Raw genomic sequence first — 10931 nt, 5'->3', positions numbered from 1 at the left:
TCTCCCATTACCCACTGCGGGAGCCGGAAGATGGCTCCCGCAGTGGGAGCAGCAGCAGCAGCCGATGAGAGTCTGACAGACTCTCATCAGCTGCTGAAACAAACACACAGCTGCCGGCACCGGCGGCTGTGTGTTTGGCACTGTGGAGCGCTGACCGAACTCCGTCCAGTCAGCGCTACACGCGCGGTGCAGCTGTGTCACAGAGACACAGTCTGCACCGCTGTAAGCCTCTGAAATCTGCATGGTCGCGGCCGCGGCGCCTTACGCGGCCGCGTACCATGCGTAACCATAGAACCGGCCCTGTCCATGACTGGGGGAGAGCTGTCACTGTAAAGCAATAGGCAGTGAGGCCGTGCGTTGTGGTAGCCATGCTTTAGAATGGCACTAATGATCACAACTAACAGTAAGTTAGGTGGAGACATGGAGGGGACAAATAGAGAGACATGGAAGGGGCAAAGGGAGAGAGAGACACGGAGGGGGAATAAGGGAGAGAGACACGGAGGGGGCAAAAGAAGAGAGAGACATGGAGGGGGCAAAGGAAGAGAGAGACATGGAGGGGGCAAAGGAAGAGAGAGACATGGAGGGGGCAAAGGAAGAGAGACATGGAGGGGGCAAAGGGAGAGAGAGACATGGAGGGGGCAAAGGGAGAGAGAGACATGGAGGGGGCAAAGGGAGAGAGAGACATGGAGGGGGCAAATGGAAAGTCACGGAGGTGGCAAAGGGAGAGACATGAAGGGGGCAAATGGAGAATCACAGAGGTGGTAAAGGGAGAGACATGAAGGGGCAAATGCAGAGGCACAGAGGGGGCAAAGAGAGAGACATGGAGGAGGCAAATGGGGAGACATGGAGGGGACTATTTGAAAGACAAGAGGGGGCAATGGGTGAGAATAGCATAGTTTTTCTATTTTTTTTTTAAATACTTATTACATTGTTTTGACCCAACAACTTAAAAAAATAGAATAATCGGACTGTTGGATGGAAGTTGTTCTGGTGTACGGCTTTAATGGTTGGATCTCAATACTGGAACCAATACAATCTCCGGTTTACAGGTTCCTCTAACGGTGCTATTTGCCCTGTTAAACTAACACCTGATGGATTATAATATTAATTTAGACTTTATTCATAAACAGGCCTGAGTATTTTAATAAATTTGTATTATTTTGCCATTTTATAGTTGGGCAGTAGCAGATCCCAGGGAACAGGAGGGGAAGTGAATCCTCAGGAAAGAATTCTGACACCGTGTGGAATGTTCTCACATTCTGACCTGCAGTATTGCATATAGGGGGAGGGAAGCTGAGATTGCACTAAGGTTATAGGTATATTGCTGCTTGTTTGATGTATAGGTTGTTGTTTTGCTGTGTTTGGAGTATAATACAGAAATAGGAAGGAGGGGTTGCCAGGCACCGCTAATCATACCCATGTGTGACTCATTCTGTTTCCTGCATGTGTTGAATTTTACTGTTAGCACAGGATTCATTGCTGCAGGATACAGAGTAAAACTTTTTTCTCTAGGAATAATAATACACAGAGTGCTCTGGTTTCTAAGTATGTATACTTTGTATGAATCAAAGGCTGCTTTAACCTGATGAGCTCTGCTCAAAGACTATATTATTTAAGTCCCCACCCATTATACAACATGTCAAGGTTAACTTAATATGCATACTCAGGTTGCACCGAGTAGCTCCTCAACACATAAAAAGGAAAACAAAACAAATTGGGATCAATAAACTGGCTTGCACAACCCACACTTAAACTAGCTAAACCTTGCAGTTGCTCTTCTTCTGAGGTGGCCCTGTTGGGGCTCTACTGCTCTCTGAATGTAGGAGCTCCTGTTACACAATAGTGCTGGGGACCTCTACTGGAGGCCTACTGGAAGTGCGGCTCCATTGCCTTAATAGCCACTGCCTTAATACATACATCTGACAACAGTTCTCTACGGCACAGGTTCTCAAACTCGGTCCTCGGGACCCCAAACAGTATATGTTTTGCAGGTCTCCTCATATAATTACTAGTGAAACAGTTAACTGCACCTGTGGATCTTTTAAAACGTGTCAGTGACTAATGAATACACCTGTACACCTACTGGGTGACCTGCAAAAAGTGAACTGTGTGGGGTCCTGAGGACCGAGTTTGAGAACCACTGCTCTACGGCCAACAAGTCAGGCACTATCTGTAACAGTGATTCCCAACCTCGGTCCTCAAGGCACACTAACAGTCCTGGTTTTGGTGATATCCAGGCTTGAGCACAGATGGTTAACTCAAAATAACTGAGGTACTAATTAAGTCACCTGTGCTCCAGTATGGCTATCCTCAAAACCTGGACTGTCAGTGTGCCTTGAGGACCGTGGTTGGGAACCCCTGATCTGTAAGGTGGAGAATTCCATTAAACAGCTTCTCAAACTCGGTCCTCAGGACCCCAAACAGTGCATGTTTTCCATGTCTCCTCACAGAATCACAAGTGAAATAGTTAGCTCCACCAGTGGAACTTTTAAAATGTGTCAGTGAGTAATCTGTACACCTGCTGGGTGACCTGGGAAACGTGATCTGTGTGGAGTCCTAAGGACCGAGTTTGAGAACCTCTGCTTTAAATCAGGGACTCTCAATTCCAGTCCCAACTAACACCAACAGGTCATGTTTTATGGATTTCTTTAGTCATGCACAGGTGAGTTAATCTATGTTGCTGGGTCAGTAATTATCCCACCTGCTTCGCTGAGAACTTTGAATGTTGAGAAGTATTGCTTTATGTTGGGTTTATTTATGAAGTGAGGGGTTGTAAAACATGGAGCTTCTGATAGTGTTTATGCCCATATATTTAGAAGGGCAATGCTTTAATTAGCAAGACGCAGCTAGTACAAGCATTGCCTTTTTTAAATATTGAGCATAAACACGCTGAAAAGTGCTTTGTAAAAAAAAACCTTTTCTCATATACATGTGCAGCAAATCAATTCATAGTGTATGTTCTTATAAATACTTAATACTGTGTATTACCTAACAATTCAAAGGATTGATTACATATGCAGTTTGTCATATACACAATCTAACATAAAATTACTGTAATGACAATTTTTGGTGTACGAGTACTTGTAGATATAGAGTATCATAGTCTCCCTGACTGTGGTTAGTGAAGACAGAGCTTTTTGTGGGGTTCTCAGTACTGACATTTTTAAACAAATAAAATAATCATCCAAACACTTACCCAGAGCATGAAAGCTACTATTAATCTTGTAGCAACTTGTAAGTAACTAATACCTCTTTTCTACCAAAAACCCGGGTCCAACCTGGGTTTTCAGACATGGGGGGAGATGTATTAACGGCAAAATGTGGTAAAACCCCCGAAAATGCAGTTTTCGGGGGTTTTACCGCATTCCCCGTATGTATTAAGCAGCAGAATGCAGCGTTCTGCTGCTTCGCGTCGCTAGGTAACGCCACCTTCAGGTGGCGTTACCCAATAGAAGCCAATGGGCTTCTTAGCGCGACGCTCGGGGCTGGGAGGGATCCGATCGGATTCTTCCCATGAGCCCCCGCGGCCCGCGGCCTTCTGCGCATGCGCAGAAGGACTTCTGGGTGTTCAACCCGGAAGTCCCTCTGCCCGGCAGCATCGCAAAGGACAGCTCTCATCGAGAGAGCTGTCTTTTGCGAAATCCTTGGTACATACCGCGGTAATGAACCGCGGTATGTACGCGAAGTCGGGGGGGATGTACCGCAACGGCGATGTCGCCGTTAATACATCTCCCCCATGGTTCCAACCCAGGTCAGTCACCGTTTACACAGCACCATTGATCTGGGTTATTCTCAGGTCAGCCCCGTTCACCCTGAACCTGGGTCTGCCCTGCTAAACTTGTGAGGTCATAAAAAGTGGGAGGTGACTGCTCCACAATCACCAATCAGCTCATTTTAGACATGACCCAGGTCGGATAACCCGGGTTGCGCCTTTTACACTGTACCATTACCCAGGTCCATCCTGGGTTCGACCCTGGTAGCTACCTGGGTTGGATTGCAGGGTCACTTGACCCGGGTTATTTTTCAGGGACCCTTTTACACTGAGCTGCGACCCGTGTAGAACCAGAAAAAAACCCAGATTTTTGCTCTGGTGTAAAAGGGGTATTGGTGAGCATGATAAAGAACCCACTGGTGTTAGATAGGGTAGGCAGTGGCATCACAAGGGGGGGAGTTACCTGTGAGACCACTCCCCCTTTTTGCTGGAGTGCGCCTTCGCTGCGTACACTACAATCCTATCCACACCAAGTGTCACCACAGGGCTCCACTGAGGGTAGGGCAAGGGTTAGGGATTAAGCAGGGGCTAGGAGTCATTTTACCACTTGGCTCAGGTTATATGGAAAGTTTCGTTGCCATAGCAGCCATTTCGTATACTGGCATTACAATTGTGCCAGACAGAAAAGTAATTTTGCAGTCACCCTTCCAAAACACAGTAGTTTGGGTTATGTTGTGTCTAAATGCAGAACTGCAGCTTCGTAAATCAAGGGCAAGAGTGATTGCACAAAATCTTGGGTGTGTCACTAATGCCGGGCATACACTCTACTATTATCTGTCAGATATCTGTCCAACCTGGCTGGTTGGAATGAAAACCTGGTAATGTATGGGAACCAATGACAATCGACCATATGGTCTTAAAGACTGGAATATGGGCAAAAATTATTGGTCAAATTGGTTAAATTCATTTGATTTAAATAATTTGTCTGGATGACCATTTTTGTCTGGTTTTTGCAGCTGGGGGGAGTGGTGACACGATTTGCGCTGAATTGCGTCATTGTGGCCCCGCCCCTTGCTTCACAATGCAGTTATTTCCAGCATTGTGAAGAGGGGGCGGGGCCACAATGATGAGATCGCATGGCCACACCCCCAATGTGGCATCATTACCCAGCCACGCCCCCTGCTGTGCGCAGACATTCAGCTCCTTCCCGGAAGGAGGGAGCTGAATGTCAGCAAGCATGCATAAAATGCCTTGGAAGTTACTCACAGGGACAGCGGTTATCGCTACAGCTGCCCCTGCGGGTTTAGTTTAGTACATAGCAGTAATATTTTCATTCAAAATTAAAATATCTGCTACGATACAGATTGTTAATAATCACGGCAGTGCTGCAATTATTAATACATAGGCCCCTAAGTCCTGTAAGGTTTCATATAGATTTCTTTTTCAATAAAATTCATATTAAATTGCCAGACCAAACTGCATGTTAAGTCACTATGGACTGGGGGTGAATACAGGCTTCAGTTATAGCATACTAACAATGTTCACTCAGCTGCAGTGGTGGGCGTGGTTAGGCACTAGAGTAGGAGTGGGCAATAAGTGGCTCCCCAGCTGTTGTAGAACTACACATCCCAGCATGCCCTGCCATAGTTTTGCTATTTGGCCATGCTAAAGCTGTTGCAAGGCATGCTGGGATTTGGAGTTTAACAACAGCTGGAGTGCTGCTTATTGCCCACCCCTGGACTAGAGGGAAGGGTAGATTTAAGGGTAGGGATAGGGGAGAAATTAGCCGATTATCAGGTGTCGACATTTCATACCCAAACCGTCACCGGTATGGGCTATCGCTATACGTAGGAGAGGAAGCCAACGGCATGGGCTCTCACTATGGAATAGGTATGAAATACCACCGGCCGCATGGCAGCCCGACACTGAAACAGATCCCAGCAGCATGAGCCCGACAGCGCTGGAAATCCCGATCGTTGTAAGGTAAGTATAGACTAACCTAACCCCCCTAACCGTCCTTAGGGGTGCCTAACCCTAATCCCCCCCTGTAAGTGCCTAACACCTTCCTCCCCATCTGTGTCACCCCTGGTTGTCTTCCCCTCCCCTTTTAGAATGTAAGCTCTTATGAGCAGTGTCCTCTACCCTCTTGTACTTCTCCCTACTTTAGTTTCATCTACTTCTTACTCACCACTAGGGCACCTAACACTTGGTTGCTTATGCTCTGTTGCTTATCTGGGTGTTACGTCACTAATGTAGCAACATGTCCTGGTCCTGTATTGTATTGTTCTGTAAGTTTCTTGTCTACAACTTGTTTATGTGCTTTGTAAGGCACTACGGAACATTTGTGGCGCCATATAAATAAATGATAATAATAACCCTAACCCTAAATCCCCCCCGGGTGCACTAAACCTAACCCTCCCCCCCCCCCCCGGCGGCGCCCGGCATCCCTTCGATCGGGATGCCGGGTGCCGGTCTCCCGGCGTCAGTGAAATGAGCGGCGTCTACATCTAGACGGTTTAATGTCAGCCGGCTTCCCGATTGCATCCCCTCACTATATGTAGGGGAGGAAGCCAACTGCATGGGCTCTCGCTATACGTAGGGGAGGAAGCCAACGGCATGGGCTCTCGCTATAAGTAGGGGAGGAAGTCATCGGCATTGGCTCTTGCTACATGTAGGGAAGGAAGCCAACGGCATGGGCTCTCGCTACACATAGGGGAGGGAGCCAACGGCATGGGCTCTCGCTATACGTAGGGAGGAAGCCAACGGCATGGGCTCTCGCTATACGTAGCGGAGGAAGCCAACGGCATGGGCTCTTGCTACACGTAGCGGAGGAAGCCAACGGCATGGGCTCTCGCTATACGTAGGGGAGGAAGCCAATGGCATGGGCTCTCGCTATACGTAGGGGATGAAGCCAACGGCATGGGCTCTCGCTACACATAGGGGAGGGAGCCAACGGCATGGGCTCTCGCTATACGTAGGGGAGGAAGCCAATGGCTTTTGCTACACGTAGGGGAGGAAACCAACGGCATGGGCTCTCACTACACGTAGCGGAGGAAGCCAACGGCATGGGCTCTCGCTATACGTGGGGAGGAAGCCAACGGTATGGGCTCTCGCTATACGTAGTGGGGGAAGTCAATGGCATGGGCTCTTGCTACACGTAGGGGAGGAGGCTGAAATCATGAACTATCCCTACACGTAGGGTAGGAGGTCGCTGTACTCTTGCATGCTCTATAAAGTTTATAAGGTTATATAAATATTGAATGGAGTGAATAATTGGCCACTATTACCATAAAGAAGTATTTTACTGGTTGCTATACCCCTCTCCTCCATATTATTCGCACACATGCTTCCTTCATAAAGCAACATAATTATTAGAAGATTTATACAGTAAACTGCAGTTATTGTACAGGATACAGACTAACAACTAATACAGAGAAGTATAACGAGAAGTGGCAATGTGCTGTCTTATTTAATATGAAGAGAGACATGGGGGTATACAGTATTTACTACAGTGTTGGTTTTTAGAAATGGAGATGTTGCCCATAGCAACCCCATACTGTGCAATAGCTGAAAGCGGTAGAGGTGCTCAGTGAACTATTAGCAGAATGCTGCTGTACTCTATTCTGTGTGCTATTATAAGATCATGCTTTGTGTTAGTGATACCCACGAATATGAGTCACTAGCTTCCTGCATGTGGTTTGGTTAGAACAAGGCAGATCCTTTGGCCAACAGCCAGTAGTAGAAGGGTGGGGCCAGATGAGACTAAGTACTCAGGGCCTGATTTAATCTCAGATTGCAATTGCAACAGCATACGCAGATTGGCCGATGGTGTGTACTGTGCATGTGTATGCACCTAGTGCGCATGCACAGGTCAACATAGCTATTGCACTGCGATCACGTACGCAGATACAAACCCATCGCAGAGTGAGTGACAGGACATCAGCGTTTGGGGGTGGTGACAGCAGAGTGGTCAGAGAAACGCAGGCGTGCCTGTCATTTTGAATGCTGTTTCCTGGGCGTGCATAAGATAGCCACTGAATACTCAGCTTGAGTACTGACTGCGTGTGGCGAGACTTGCAATTTCTGAGACAGGTCAGAGCTGCTGTAATTCTGCATGGGGGGCCGATGTTACCGATGTACACGCAGGATTGCGATGTCTTACGGAAGAGAGAGAGCAGTAGTGGGAGTCTCTATGCTGGCTGAGCAGTTGCAGACATTAGCAGCAGAACTGCGTGATCTGTAATGAATCAGGCCCTCAGACTACACACACAGAGGTAGATACTGAGGCAGTCTGCTGTTGTAGTATAAAGGTATACCTGGTGGCCAGTAGCAGGACATGTTCTATGGGATATTTCTGCACCAGTATGCTTTGGTTTTGGTTTTTATTTTGTGTACATACCGACATACTGGGATTTCTAGAGACGTCCTATTCGCAAATATTTACTGTGCCTGTAAAGTTGGCTGCAGGTTTCTCCGTTTGCAATGTAATTAAGTCAATTTGTTTTATATTTTATTATATAGCAACACTATAATCTCCCACATTTACATATAAAAATGGCACTTTTAGGTATCAATGGAACAGAGACCAGCTCAGCAGCTGGAAGACACTGATATGCTGGGGCAGAGAGGTCCAATGAAGATGTAATGAAGAGGACTGTACATTAGAGCTATACATTTATTTAAGTGGAGTAATACTACACAGTGATTATTCCACGGGGAGCGGGAGCAGACAGTTGTCAGGGCAGGACAAGTTTAGTGAATAAATGTCAGGATACTCCCATTTGGCTATGGCAAAACAACTTAATTAAGTGTAATATTCTTGAATGAAAATTCAAGATAATATATACCGCTCCCACGTCAACTCAAACCATGTCCATGCATGATATACCACGTCCATATATGATAAACCATGTCCCTATGATATACCAGGTTCATATATGATATACGGTATCATGCCCTTATGTGATATACCATGTCCACAGGGCCGTAACTAGGGTAGTGCGACCTGTGCCATGGCATAGGGCAGGAGGTGCTGTTTATTATCATTCTCACTTGTAGCTTCCTCTTCTTCTTTTTTCTCCAACATCTCCTGGCCCTTTCCCATGAGGCCATGGCCCTTTTTCAGGTGCACTCTTATGTCCCTAGTTAAAAATTGGGAGGAGGGGGCGCCAACGCTCTCACTGGCACAGGGCACCAAAAAGTGTAGTTATGGCTCTGCATTTCCATATATAATATACTATGCCCTTATGTGATTATACCATGTCTATATATGACATACCATGCCCTTTTAGTGAGACCACACCCCTGTCAGATATTGAAACCTATGACGGCCCCGGGAAAGATCTGACCATTATGTAGGCCGAGTGATCCACTAAAGCCATGGGCTGAATAGCTGTCAGCAATGCAGTTGGATGCTAGAAACATGACTGATGGGAAGAGGGTGATGCCCAGTTGGCAGAGGTGTATTATTTATAGAAACCAAATGATTCTAGAACACTGCCAAGGGATTTGGTATAAACAGAACAGGCCAACAAGGGACATACTCTAGTCAAACTCCAGCTGTTAGAAGTGGGTTTAACATAAGAATTAAAAAAAAGTACAGGAATGATTTCAGTTAGTAGGATGCAGTATCAGAAAAAAATAATCACTAGAATAAAGTTTCAGGAGCCAATGTACCATGTCAAAAGAACCTAGATTAAAGAGGTGGCACATAAAACACTTTCTGTAAAGCAAACCGAGATGTATGGAGTAGAAGACTTATAGAAATTAATTCAGATTTTACTCAATGTTTTCCAGCTGTAAACCAAGTCCTGGGCCCAGGGATAGGATGTCGATGAGGTGGAGAAGAGTTCCCATTGGCCGAGGGAAGCAGTTTAATCCAACAGCATTACTCTACAGTACGTATAATACGTCTACTAATAAATACATGGAATGGACATGCTTATCTAAGACAGTAATAACTGACATACAGTAGAATGTTTAAGAGCAGCTACAAGACCATTATATCCTGCTGATTGTTTATCTTTATGAAATTATTAAACTGGTTGCTTGCACCACAGCTTGACACTGCAGGCAATTGATTGCCTGTTTTCCCTTTAACTACTGTACATAGTTATCACCATTACAGGGTATGTTCTAACGCCCACTGCTGCCCTTTGCTGATGGTGCTTTCCCCCTGGCATTCCATGCTAAAGTCCACTACTGAAGAAACATTAGCAAGCTATGCGGTCACAGTCTTGCTCACCAAAGCTCCTGCCAAACACGGTCCAACAAAATCCCTGCTCTTTCAAAGGTGTTTATATTACTAGCACTGCTCATCTATTATACTATTGTAGACTTAGCTGACAGCCGGTTTTCTAAGCAAGTTCATAAGGTCCCGGATCATTTTGTGTTGTGCTCTGCAGAAGGGCCCAGGTCAGTGTCCGCCATTGCACACCATGTCCCCGCTCTGCATACTTACTTATTCCCACTATTCTAAAATGGAAAAAAATCCAGCAAAGCCAGTGACACCGATTAGTCCCCAATGAGGATTTAATTGAAAAAAATCCCATAACCTTTGCAAATTAGACTAACACAAAAGGCAGCCAGCGTATTTTGGTTAGAGTATACACAAAAATAACCAAGCTTCTATAAATCCCAAACTGAGGAATAAATATATATTAGGGATGTGCAGGCTCGGATAGGTTCGAGTTTGCACGTTGAGTTCGGATTTTTCCCTCCAAAAAAACGGAACTCAGAAAGAGGCTAAACGTCATCTTACATGGACGAACATCATCATTCCTGGACTTTTGTCCAGGAATGATGATGTTCGTCCATGTAAGATGACGTTTAACCTCTTTCTGAGTTCCGTTTTTTTGGAGGGAAAAATCCGAACTCAACGTGCAAACTCGAACTTATCCGAGCCTGCACATCCCTAATATATATATACATACACACACACACACACACATTGTAAATACTAGAATTCTAGTATTTACAATGGGTTACAGCAGAAAAAGAAACAATAACAATGCATCATGCATGTACACAAACAAGCACTTATACACTGCCACAAACTGCCCACTGGCTGTATTGCAGCCTATTGATGGCATAAGATGGCAGCTGACGAGAGACTTCCTGTTGCGACAGGTATGTGCTGGGCCTCTGTACGGCCACAGGTCACTGCATTTTTTTCCTTCTTCACACCTTACATTATAACCATACCATTTATCATGAAGCC

This window comes from Taudactylus pleione, unplaced genomic scaffold (genome assembly GCF_031769625.1).
Source record: "Taudactylus pleione unplaced genomic scaffold, aTauple2 ptg000085l, whole genome shotgun sequence".
Lineage (NCBI taxonomy): Eukaryota > Metazoa > Chordata > Amphibia > Anura > Myobatrachidae > Taudactylus > Taudactylus pleione.
Note: the sequence above shows the minus strand (reverse complement) of the source record.